The following is a 12,839-nucleotide window of genomic DNA, read 5'->3' on the forward strand; positions in this document are numbered from 1 at the left end:
ATGTAGTTACACGATAAACCTTATTCGATTTTGCTAAATTTCGGTAATTTAGAGTGAAGAATCGAACACCGTTGCGCGTAGTCCCATGCGTACATTTTCTTTCTGTACGCGCAATGCCATTATAATGCGCGGTCGGTCGTTATGGACCCGGTCGGTGGGTTGAACACCTACCATACTGTGTACTAGTAGGTCCTAGATTAAAACTCTTCCCTCTAAAACGTTGTCTTTACTAACGTTTGTCGTTAGGTCTTAGGTCTCTGCTCTATCTTAGTGAAGTTATGACTTTGGCCTAATTCAGGATTACCACTAGAGGCCCTAATTACATAGATCTAGCCTGAATTCTTGGTTATACTGGTTATATATACCACGTCCTTAATAATATTGATATTAATATTATGACGTGCTATATATGTTATTAATATATCAACTCACGGCTAAATGACAGGGCTGCCAACTCTCGCTCATTTTGGTCCTTTCTCACTCTAAAACTGTATTTCATTTGCATGCATTTCTATTGATCTCACTCATTTCGACTCCTAAATTACAGCACTGGCCTAGTGTAGGGTTAGACCTTTGTTACTACTCATCGACCGCCTAATGTTTATTTGCTTGATAAGAATATTTAACACTGAAATTCACGTAAAAAACTTGACCTACGTGATTGAGAAAATCCAGCTCTATCAAATGTCGTTGTTCCCTTTTCGATTCGAAGTTTCAGTGCAAAAATATCGCCGACGAACTTGCGTGGCCTCGTTTCAGCTCCCAGCGGAAACGCTCGTTATTAGGATCGACCGCTGTTTTTGCATTGACAATGCACGCAAACCGAGTTGTATTGAACACCGTGTTGTAGAAAAAGTCTACGAAGGCGAAGCTTTTTAAAATTTTAGAAACTTCCATAGACATTACATTGTGCTGTCATTACGATTCGGTGAAAATATTCATTCGAAATTTTGTCCTTGATTAAAACCATTATTAAAATGAACAGTGAATTTTCGCGTTTTCCCACACCATCCTCATCAACATTCAAAGTCAATCCATTTTTATGTGCTTTGCGCGCTTTGAAGTGCGTACTACGCGTTAGTGCGCCAATGAATACGCGGTCGGTTTAAAAGACGGTGGTCGATATAGGGCTATCATACACAATGTGCAGCTGTCAGACTATTAAACTATGTGTACCGTAAAACGGGGTGAATAGGGACAAATTTAAAGTTCTTATGATTGTATTTTTTTTTCATGCAGCCCAGAGACTCAATATTATGTGGGGATTTTATGTCCACCTAAAATACCTTTAATTTGGTATTGTGAAAAAAAATTAATATTTGGAGGAAAAGTATGTTTTTTGATAAAATGACACTGTCCCTATTGACCCCAAATTTGGGGTCAACAGGGACAACACTATTTTTTATCCAAAAAAGGCTGTTTGGAGGCATTTTTTTTCAATCCATCCAATGAATTGGATTAAGGGAACAACTACAGAGTTTAAAAATGATATACAAACATTTAAGAGCAATCTATTCCTTTGGTAAATCAATCTTTAACAAAAATTGCAACAGCCCAACAAAATGAGCTGATATAAAAAAATGTGACCCATTAGGTCAAAGGTTAAGATTGAAAAGTAGGTCAAAACTTTCCTAATCCATTGAATTGCACTCAAATATTAACCCACTTCTTCTTCAAGAGGCAAATCATGATGTACAATCTTATTTATACACTCTAAATTCAGTGTAACTTGACTCTTACGATGTCGGGGATATTTTGGGAGTTCTTACAGCAATTATAAGCTGGCACCTATAGTATAAGTCTGACCCAAGCAAATGTGTTATTGGCATTAAAACATGCAGAAGACAGAGAAAAGGGTCATTAAATACAAGTGGAAAAGTCCTAGCCTGTCTTAGGCAGTGAAAAAAAATCCCAAGAGGGTGGGTGGGGCCGGGGATCCCAGACCCTTCCTTCTCAAGTTAGGGTTAAGACAGCAAAGTTCACTCTCATCTATGTATACAAAAGTGAAGCCACATATCCAAAGATCTTATTGCTCTCTTGTCAAGAGATTTAGAGTAAAAATTCACACTTTTGGACATGGCTGGACATAGCAGACATTTCAGAGCAATTTATGACATTATAATAGATAATCATACAGAAAATTTAAAGGGCCAATCAAACGACACCATGGTGTCCCTATTCACCCCAGTCTAACTGATTTTTTGCCCAAGAGAAGAAAAAATGTGCTGTCACAAATTCCTGTTGGAATAATCATTTCATATTTAAAGGTGTGTTGTAGGACCTAATAGGCTAGATTCATAAACATTTTCAGCGAATTTCATTAATCAATGGCTACAGGAGCAGAAAAGTTTTGACCGCCCTGATTTTTTTGTGATTTTTTGAAACTTTTTTATTTGGACCTCCTGTACCCTTTAAAAAATTTTTCACATCAGGAGGACCACTTTCTGGACACTGTTGGATGGTCCTTCCATCCTGTGATAAAAATAAGGAAAAAAGTTCAAGCAAATATGAAACATGCACATTCAAAAAACTTTTCTCGGTTTTGTCCCTATTCACCTCGCCGTCCCTATTCACCCCGTTTTACGGTAGGTCTTACACGTTATAAGTTTCCATTATTGTTCACATAAATCGACGACTACACAGCCCAGTTGCTGTATAAATCACGACAGGCCGTGGCTTCGCACGGCGTCTGGTCTAACGTTTACGTCTGGTCCTATCGATGTCAGACCTAGACTCTATACGCGGTAAGCACTGCGTACCGTATTTAACATACGCTAGCGTTCCTTACGCCAGTCTTATAAAACACCACAGACACAGTAAAAGGAAATCTGAACACACAAACCCAAAAGGTAATTGTAGATTCTCTTTTATCGAAAACTGTAAACGAAATGATAGCCTCAAACTTACGCAGAATCAACAGATGTAGGACTCCCGGACTTCCATCCTGAACCGTTTGATTATGGTGAGATAGTCTTACATATTTGCTGCATATCAAATTGCTAAAAGCACAAACGATCAATCCTTCGCTTCGTGCGCCATTTCTTGACCATTTATGGAAGGCTGAAAATCGCATTAAAAATACGCGCATGTATAATACACAATCATTTCGCTGTTTTTGCATTACACCTGTACTTAGCATTGCGCTATGAATACGGTAAGCACTATTTGGGCACCCGTCCCGCTTCATCATGAATACTCATCAGGCAGTAAGATACTGTTCTAATGGCAGAACGCTGGATACGTGCAAAACGCGTATCGCCGGGAAATGTGAAAATCTCGAAAAATTGCATCAACGGGGAATGTTAAAACGTCTCGCCGGGAGATGGAAAAATGTTCAGTTTTTGCCGAGAAATGTAAAAACGCTGCCGGGAAATGAAAAAATTATGTATTTCCACAGTATTACGGATACATGTAGAAGATGAATATTCATGATGAAGCGGGACGGGTGCCCAGATAGTGCTTACCTATGAAATACTGTGTACGAGCCGATGTATGGGAAGCCAAATTTGAAATGATAATTCAGCTTGATCAGCACAGGAACTGCTGCAGCAGCACACCGTGTCACGTAATATGACCAATCAGTGAAAAGAATGTTAGTATTGGCGTCTCATATTATTGTAATTATCTATTAAACTTGTTTCGTGAGTCAATTTCAAGGGTCTCAATATTGTCAGGTTAATGCAGCAACTCAAAATCAAGGGGACAACCGGTAATCATGGAAATGCTGAATTATTTAGAATATGTAGGGCTATCATTAACGGAAAAAAAAATCAGCAGCTGCTATCATACATGTGACAATAGATCTCTCACAGACTGTGCAATATATTATAATTTATATCATAGGACCTACAAATATTGACTGCTCATGAGGATCACACACAGTGAGTGACCAATGAGCTGTAAGAGTAGCGAGCGCCTCTTGGTGTAACGCAACATTACGATCTTATCATCATGATACTGATATTAAGCTTCATGCACAATGATTATTATACTAATTGAAATTCATTTGCTTGAACATGAACCTTTAAAACAGAGAGAGTATCAATGAATGTCCTTCTGTGATCCAATCATCACCACCGCCATCTCATAGGAATGTGCATCTTAAGTACAAACAACTAATAGCGAAACGTCATCTGGATCGTCACTGATAAAATAATCGTTTCCTTCATTGGGGTCCTTTTTTTTGTGATGCTTTTCATAAATAGTATTTGTTCAACGTTATACGTCGATACTCATTTGAGTCGCCGAGCGACTAACTAAAAAAAAAAAAAAACCCTAAAATACACACACCCATACACGCAAAATCTCTTCATAGACAATTCTACACATATACATGGCATTTTCATTCTATTTTGTTATTTTCATCATTCAGACTGTTTCATTTGTTAATAATTCATTTATGTCAAGAAAACGAAACATGAAGTGCCCTTATACTAACAGCATTCTGCTCGAGCATTGAATCATAAACACATTCTTATATTCAAGTAATGTGCAGTTTAATGTTGCCAGGTTAGCATGCCTGTACAGACGGGGCGATCGTTAACGGGATCGTACATTAAAATATCTCCTGGGACACCCCCCCCCCCCCCCCCCCCCCCAAAAAAAAAAAAAAAAAAATGGTTGGTATAGACAGTTGGCAGCTACATAAACAGGTTTTTGACATGCTTTTTCTGTCGGAGTGAATCGTTTCAGTGGTCGTATAGGGCGGGTGGCCGCTACAGACAGGTGGTCGTGGAGACAGCACCACCATCAATTCGTCTTCATGTAGTTTTACAATAGGACCTCGATTTTTCGGCCAGCAATTATCCGCATTCCCTGTTTCCGGACATCGACTACTGGATAGCATGCCATCATTTTGTCTTCATATCCAACAGACATTAGGACCTCGATTTTCCGGCCATCGTTTATCCGGAATCTTTGTTATCCGCACAACGACTGGCTGACCTTTTTTATGTCGTTTAATATTAATCAAACAAACAATACATTATTCGAAGGGGCGGTATATAAAAAGCGCCTTGGAAGTGATAATTTCTACCACCATCTTCATGAGCAGTCAACGTTTGAATACTACCGGCAGTGCATTTACTGAGCGTTCGAGGTTAGAATTACAGCACGCATTTTTAGATCAATACAAAATAATATTGAGACATACTCACGTGGTTGATGCACTGCCAACAAACAATTTAAAGTACTAAGATTGGGAGAGTTTCTCCATTCACAAAGCCCATCGCATTGCGGGCAAACTTGTTCATGATCTTTACGGTAGGTAAAATGTCAGCGCAAAGCTCAAAACCTACGCAAAAAAAAAATAAAAAAATTCGACATCTCTGTAATTTACAATAACGATTGCGCGCAAAACGGGTAAAATCAATTCCTTTAAATTACGATTATTTTGTTTTCGTTAAACACTATTGGCACAGAACGAGATGAATGCAGAGCTCAGATATGAATGCCGGTTACCTACGTAATAGAATGTTTCATTCTCAGAAATATACACAATAGAAAATGTGATTATTTTTCCTAATGTGGCGTGAAAATCTGGCATTATTATAATGAATAGGTTCAGTTGGCTGGACAGTACAACAACAACAACAAAAAAGAAGAAATCCATCTTAAACAGAAACAAAAAGAAGAGGTAAGTTCATTTTGCGAAAAACGCACACATACAAGAAAAAAAAAATGTGCTCTAAATTATATCGGTGCGCGATATTGTCATAAACCAGAGGCCTTATATTTTATGCCTTTGTTTTGCCTTATGCTTTTTCCGCCGGATGAAAGGAAATGGATACTGATGAAACTGCCGTCGACAGGTAGTAAGATTAGCCTTGTTTTTTCTTGCAGAGGCAACAAAAATGAATCCATGTCAATCGCTATTAAGTGTTTCTTACCTGACAACGGCATGAACACTTTTTCGCAATGTTACCCACAGGCTATTTTACCCATTGCCAAGATTGGAGGATATCCACTGGAGCTGTAGCGTTAATAGAACAAAGTTCCAGTTTTGACAGATCCCATCGGTGAGTAAAACTGATTTATTTTCACATAGATGCACGAGCATGCTTAGAAATAGAGATAATTACCGAATTTCCAAAAAGATAAACGAATGGTAGATATTCAGAGTGGCAATACGATAGTTGTAAAAGCGGTCCTTCGCCAGCGAAAATACCAGCTTTGTTTGGATAATGGAGTGTTTTCGAATATTACATCATCGTTTATATTAAAAAAGACAAAATGAATTGAATCTGTTCACTTCTTTCTTTGCAGTTTCTTCTGTTACATTTATGCTATTCCTTCTGTATTGACATTGCAAGGAGGTCTCTTCCACTGGCGTAGCCAGGGGGGGGGGGGGGCGATGGGGGCGATCGCCCCCCCTAAGATTTGGACCGGGGATTTGGGAGGCGGAAAAAAAAAATGCGTGTATACTGTATGCATGCACATGAAGCGGGTCTCCTTTGCAACCTTTCATCAAATAAGATATTTTTTGAATATTTCACTCAAAGTGTGCACCAGATCGTTGAATTTCAATTCAAAATATGCAAAATCTCTCGTGCTTGGGAGGGGGTATCCCCCTCCCAAACCCTCCCCCTCTGTGCCTCTTTCCCTAGCTTAGTACACTTTTTAGATTTACAAAAAAATTATGAATAAGTCTGAGTGCACAAGACTTATCACATACCTTCAAAAAACTCAAGGTTCCCTCATGTATAAGGGGAATTTCCCTTTTAATCGACCCTTTCCTCCCTCAGTCCCCTCCCCCATCAGGTTTTTTTTTTTTTTTTTTTTTTTTTTGATTTCCCAAATGTTGATTCCATCAAATATGCGTATACGAGATATCTCAATTTCAACCTTAAAAAGGCAAAAGCTCCATCGGAAGGGAAAGGTGGAGATAACACTCGTCCACGCCTTCTCCCTGCTCACCCGCCCCTCCTTCATCCCCCCCCCCCCCTCCGCCATGCATAGAAGTAGACTGTGGCTATACACAGATCGCTTTATTTCAATTCTAAAAACGCAAAAGCTCCGCGAGCGGGAGGCGGAATTCCCCTTCCCCTAAGCTCTACCTCACTAGACTTTATACACTGACACACAGATGGTGCACATTCGGAATAAGAGCTAAATTCCGTGATTTTAACACTTCGATGAAAAAGTATTGCACCAAAAATTTGCACCAGATCGCTGAATTTCAGGTCTGAAAACGCAAAATCCCCCTTCGTGTGGGAGGGGATATGCCCCTATCTACAACCTCGTGTGCATGCTTTTTCTGTTTGATTGCTGAACAGACAGCGTTCATGATATTCAGTGTAAGAATTAATACAAGAAGTGTATTTAAATATAGGCAAATTGTTCAATGATAATCTACATCAAAATATACTGCAACCTTAAACAAGTGGGACTGTTTCAACTCGTTAAAACACGCAAAAGCATGCATCAAGTTGCACCATTTGCAACATCAAAATGCAAAAAGTTCTCACCGTGGGAGGGGGTACACCCCCTCCCACACCCTCCCCCCTCCTCCTTCGCTCGCTCCGCTCGCTCGGGTTCAGTCGCGTTCATGATATTCAGTGAAAAGAATTAATACAAGAAGATTATTTTAATGATACCATTTTATAGGCAAATTGTTCAATGATAATCTACATCAAAATAAACTGCTACCTTACACTAATGTTACTGTTTCACGTCGATAAAACGCGCAAAAACATGCATCAAACTGCATCATTTGCAACATCAAAATGCAAAAAGTTCTCACCGTGGGAGGGGGGACACCCTCTCCCACACCCTCCCCTCTCCCTTCGCTCGCTCCGCTTGCTCGGGTTCAGTCGCGTTCATGATTTTCAGTGAAAAGAATTAATACAAGAAGTGTATTTAAATCATACCATATTATAGGCAAATTGTTCAATGATAATCTACATCAAAATATACTGCTGCCTTACACTAATGTTACTGTTTCACGTCGATAAAACGCGAAAAAACATGCATCAAATTGCACCATTGCAACATCAAAATGCAAAAAGTTCTCACCGTGGGAGGGGGGACACCCCCTCCCACACCCTCCCCCTCCCCCTTCGCTCGCTCCGCTCGCTCGGGTTCAGTCGCGTTCATGATATTCAGTGAAAAGAATTAATACAAGAAGATTATTCAAATTGATACCATTTTATATGCAAATTGTTCAATAATAATCTACATCAAAATATACTGCTACCTTACACTAATGTTACTGTTTCACGTCGATAAAACGCGCAAAAACATGCATCAAACTGCATCATTTGCAACATCAAAATGCAAAAAGTTCTCACCGTGGGAGGGGGGGACACCCCTCCCACACCCTCCCCTCTCCCTTCGCTCACTCCGCTTGCTCGGGTTCAGTCGCGTTCATGATATTCAGTGAAAAGAATTAATACAAGAAGTGTATTTAAATCATACCATACTATAGGCAAATTGTTCAATGATAATCTACATCAAAATATACTGCTGCCTTACACTAATGTTACTGTTTCACGTCGATAAAACGCGCAAAAACATGCATCAAATTGCATCATTTGCAACATCAAAATGCTAAAAGTTCTCACCGTGGGAGGGGGGACACCCCCTCCCACACCCTCCCCTCTCCCTTCGCTCGCTCCGCTTGCTCGGGTTCAGTCGCGTTCATGATATTCAGTGAAAAGAATTAATACAAGAAGTGTATTTAAATCATACCATATTATAGGCAAATTGTTCAATGATAATCTACATCAAAATATACTGCAACCTTAAACAAGTGGGACTGTTTCAACTCGTTAAAACACGCAAAAACATGCATCAAGTTGCACCATTTGCAACATCAAAATGCAAAAAGTTCTCACCGTGGGAGGGGGTACACCCCCTCCCACACCCTCCCCCCTCCTCCTTCGCTCGCTCCGCTCGCTCGGGTTCAGTCGCGTTCATGATATTCAGTGAAAAGAATTAATACAAGAAGATTATTTTAATGATACCATTGTATAGGCAAATTGTTCAATAATAATCTACATCAAAATAAACTGCTACCTTACACTAATGTTACTGTTTCACGTCGATAAAACGCGCAAAAACATGCATCAAACTGCATCATTTGCAACATCAAAATGCAAAAAGTTCTCACCGTGGGAGGGGGACACCCCCTCCCACACCCTCCCCTCCCCCCTCGCTCGCTCCGCTTGCTCGGGTTCAGTCGCGTTCATGATATTCAGTGAAAAGAATTAATACAAAAAGTGTATTTGAATTATACCATTTTATAGGCAAATTGTTCAATAATAATCTACATCAAAATAAACTGCTACCTTAAACAAGTGGGACTGTTTCACGTCGATAAAACGCGCAAAAGCATGCATCAAATTGCACCATTTACAACATCAAAATGCTAAAAGTTCTCACCGTTGGAGGGGGGACACCCCGGCCGTAATAAGGCAAAACAATGTAACTCAGAATATCATGTTCTGAGAAAAACGAGTTTGAAAATTCAATTGGTTCCCATTTTTTCCGTCAGAAAAGCAAATCACTTGTGAAGCGGCCAAGTTTTTTAGGCTTTACCAAAGAATATCTCGGGAAAATTTCAGTAAAATAGGACTTCCCGTTTCAGAGTAATTGCCATGTTTAGAATAGATACAGCATTTTACCGAATCACAACACTGTGCTGATGAGTAATTCTAGTTTGCCAAAAGAGCGTATCCTGACTTACGTTGTGCGAGAATCCTCACGCGGCAACATATCAATTAGGCAAAAGAACGTATCCTGACTTACGGCGCGTAAGCATTTTCTCGCGAAGCAACTTCAGTATGCCAAAAGAACGTATCTTGACTTACAAATATCTGCGCCTCAAACCTTTCATCAATGTAATTAGGCAGAATGACGTATCCCGACTCAATGGCAACAATCTCTATCATTTATTTACTTTGACAATTTTGTTAAATGGATGATAAAAGTCCCGTTATATGTTTTTAAATATATATTAAGAATAGTAAAGCACAGTAGCTTGCAAAATTATCGATGCAATGGAATAGTTTCATTTTTTTTCCTGAAAAATTACCGAGTATGTACTAAAATGTTATTAGTTGCTATCCACCAATAACCGTAAATTTTTGTTTTACAATATGTACTTCATTTGCATATACAGTTTATTGTTTATTGCGATGTCCATTCTTTTTTATTATCTTTAAGTGTATGTTATTTATCTCTTGATGTAAGATTTTTCATTGGGAACACAATTATATTTGGTTTATCATTCATGTTTTAACAAAAACATGGATTTGGTTTAATATTAACCACTAAAGTACGAGTTTGGGTAAAGTCTGTAAAATGGATTTCATTACACGTTTTATGCCATGTGAACTTGAAATATGTATAATCTTTAGTATGAAAATGCAAGAGGGGCAACTATTATGACTGTATGAGAACTGGCCAAAAAAAAAATAAATAAAATGGGTATAAAAAAAGAATTGTATAGACATCTGTACATACACTTTGTTTTAAAGACACATACACGCATTTAATGTGTTGATATTGAGACTCCTATTTCAATTGCTTTTCTTTTCTTTGATTTATCTAACGATTTCCATTGAGATGAAAGGATTTTAACAAAAAGAATAATATTGTGTACTTTGTTTATAGTTATAAGTTGTATGTTTGGTTGATTGCATGAATTGTATCCGTAAGGTTAAAACTTCTAATGATAATATGCCTCAATTCTTTGAACAACAACAATAATAACAGTGATTTATCAGGTAATTATGAATCCAGGTTTTAATGTTTTAGGTGTAACTTGACCACTCACACACACACACACACACGCACACACACACGCAAGCAAGTACAAACACACACACGCACACACCTCAGACTTGCCAGAGGTGCAAACATTCTCTCAGTAAAATAACTTTGAGATAAACATGACAGAAACGTAGATGCAGAGACTGATTTTCATCTTCTGAAAGGTTTATATGAAAAAAAGTGTGTACATCTGTTTATCAAAGACAACAGCATTACAGAAATCATTCGATCATTTGCAAGTCTTAAAAATATGAAATAGATATCTACGCTTCCTTCTTACAATTTAATTATGCTTTTATCACATTGAAAGCAAATCAGCAGTAGCTAAACATTATCATGGTGGTAAATAAGAAATAGAAAAAAAAAAATGTAATTAACTTCCCGAGTAAAGTAGCTTACAAAATTTTCAATTTCAATAGAACAGAACATAACCGTTTTTTGTTTTGTTTTTTCTAGAGATTATTTATACTATTACCGTATCAGACTTTCGCATCAATTTTTACCTTGGAAGATCAGAACATCTACAATTACAAATTATAAATAGCACACAAAGTATTTTCAATCCTTACTGTTGTTGAAGATCAAGTGTAGTAAGAAGTAAATACTTGGGTAAAGAACAATCATTAGGCAGCTGAAAGGAAGGGAAAGTTTGCAACAGTATTCACTTTATAAACACTTTAATAAACGTGTTATCACAACAGTAATTTGCTGTGCTGCAATACATCTGCGTTGTCTGAGAATTCCCGGAGGGATTAGTTCTCAAAATAAAATAAAATTATGCAGGATATAAGGTTACTATTTTCCTGGTTTTCTGAAATATGTTGACAAGTTTCAATCGACATGATATTGATTTTGAGGGCAAGCATTTACAACAACATTTGATATGAACAAGTGATAGTTTTACCTACAGTTGATAATCATCATTTCAAAGGGCAATAAGCCCTCATCATGATTTTTTTTTCGAAATAGAATCTTTAGTTTCATATTGATATCAAGAAAAAAACTTTCTTGTGCCTTCATAACGTGAGGACAGTCATTAACACTTCACAGTTGAGTTTTGCGAGTTCTTAATTTAACTGTGAAAGATTTACTTGATCCTATATAAACAATCCGAGTGTTATTATTTTTCTTTTAGAGTTGACTGATCTAGTGCACAATCCACTCCATCTTTCATGAGATTCTGACGGGCGTGCACAGCTGTTCTGAAATGTGTATAGTTGCTCTTTTCTCTGCTGTCGAACTGCTCGGTAGACCACTGCAGGAGAATGTAAAAGAAACGGAAGAGAATAATTAACACAAAATAAGATAAGGCACTCTGTATTTTCCATAAAAGACAGCTAGTGAATTTCAACTCTGTTTTAGTTACATTATGTGATTAATTTCTTCATTAGACATGGTTTTGTGTAACAAATCCTCTCTCACAGACCCCACCCCCCCAAAAAAAAACAAACACACAAACAAACAAAGAAAATGAGAATGAGTATTTATAAAGAGTTTGTTCGCAAAAATCGATAAGTCCATTTTTGAAGATTTTGAAGTTCAGTCTCTCTCACAAGGTATCTTTTAAATGATATACTTGTCAGTCCATAAATAGGAACATTTTTAAAGTTATGGTCAAAAGAAGCAAACAATTTCTCTTTCTTTTTCTTGACCTTTAATCGCAAATATCTACATTTGGCAAATATGGACTTATCGTTGTTGGGTTTTTTTTTGCAAACAAACTCTTCAAATATTGAAATACACTCAGAATATCTATCATTCAACATCATACAGATACCCCTTGAGGATGCACAAGACTGTGTGCTTGTTTTTGAGAGAGAATATGGTGACTATTTCATCAGTTTTCATTTAACATTGTTATATCTTTTTTAAGGAATGAACTGTGAAATGTGGTATTCTCAAGTTATCAGAGAGTCATCATCATGGATTCTGCCTTCTTTTATTTTTTTTTTCATAATTTTACCAAATGCCGGCTTGTGTCGCCAGTGATAAGACAAAGGTGGGATTCATTTCTGCCCCCTTCTACTACTTTTTTTTTTTGGTATGAATTAATAGGTGATTATTCA

This window comes from Diadema antillarum, unplaced genomic scaffold, assembly GCF_040938485.1.
Source record: "Diadema antillarum isolate AM-2024a unplaced genomic scaffold, OU_Dant_1.0 scf00000173, whole genome shotgun sequence".
NCBI classification, from domain to species: Eukaryota; Metazoa; Echinodermata; class Echinoidea; order Diadematoida; family Diadematidae; genus Diadema; species Diadema antillarum.